Below are 406 nucleotides of genomic sequence, written 5' to 3'. Positions count from 1 at the left end.
AATAATCACAGTCCATTATTATTGTTATCAATTGTTATTAATAATTAGTATTATCATTACTCTTAGTGTTATTATTATTATGAACGTCCAAGACTGACAATAATTAGTTAATTATTATCATTAATTATTAGTAATTATTATTATCATTACTCTTAGTCTTGTTATTATCATGAACGTCCAGGATTGGAAATATAGTTCATTATTATTATCATTATCATTCATTAATTATTAATAATTATTATTATCATTACTCTTAGTGTAGTTATTATTATGAACGTCCAGAACTGAAAATAATTACAGTTCATTATTGTAGTTATTATTATATTATTATCATTACTCTTTGTGTTGTAATTTTTGTTGTCATAATTCGGTATTGTTATTATTGTCATTATGTTAGCTTGATTCG

Source organism: Oratosquilla oratoria, unplaced genomic scaffold (genome assembly GCF_046742065.1).
Source record: "Oratosquilla oratoria isolate Oo_2021 unplaced genomic scaffold, ASM4674206v1 SCAFFOLD149, whole genome shotgun sequence".
NCBI classification, from domain to species: domain Eukaryota; kingdom Metazoa; phylum Arthropoda; class Malacostraca; order Stomatopoda; family Squillidae; genus Oratosquilla; species Oratosquilla oratoria.
The sequence above is the reverse complement of the archived record's forward strand: the minus strand, read 5'-3'. Positions refer to the sequence as shown.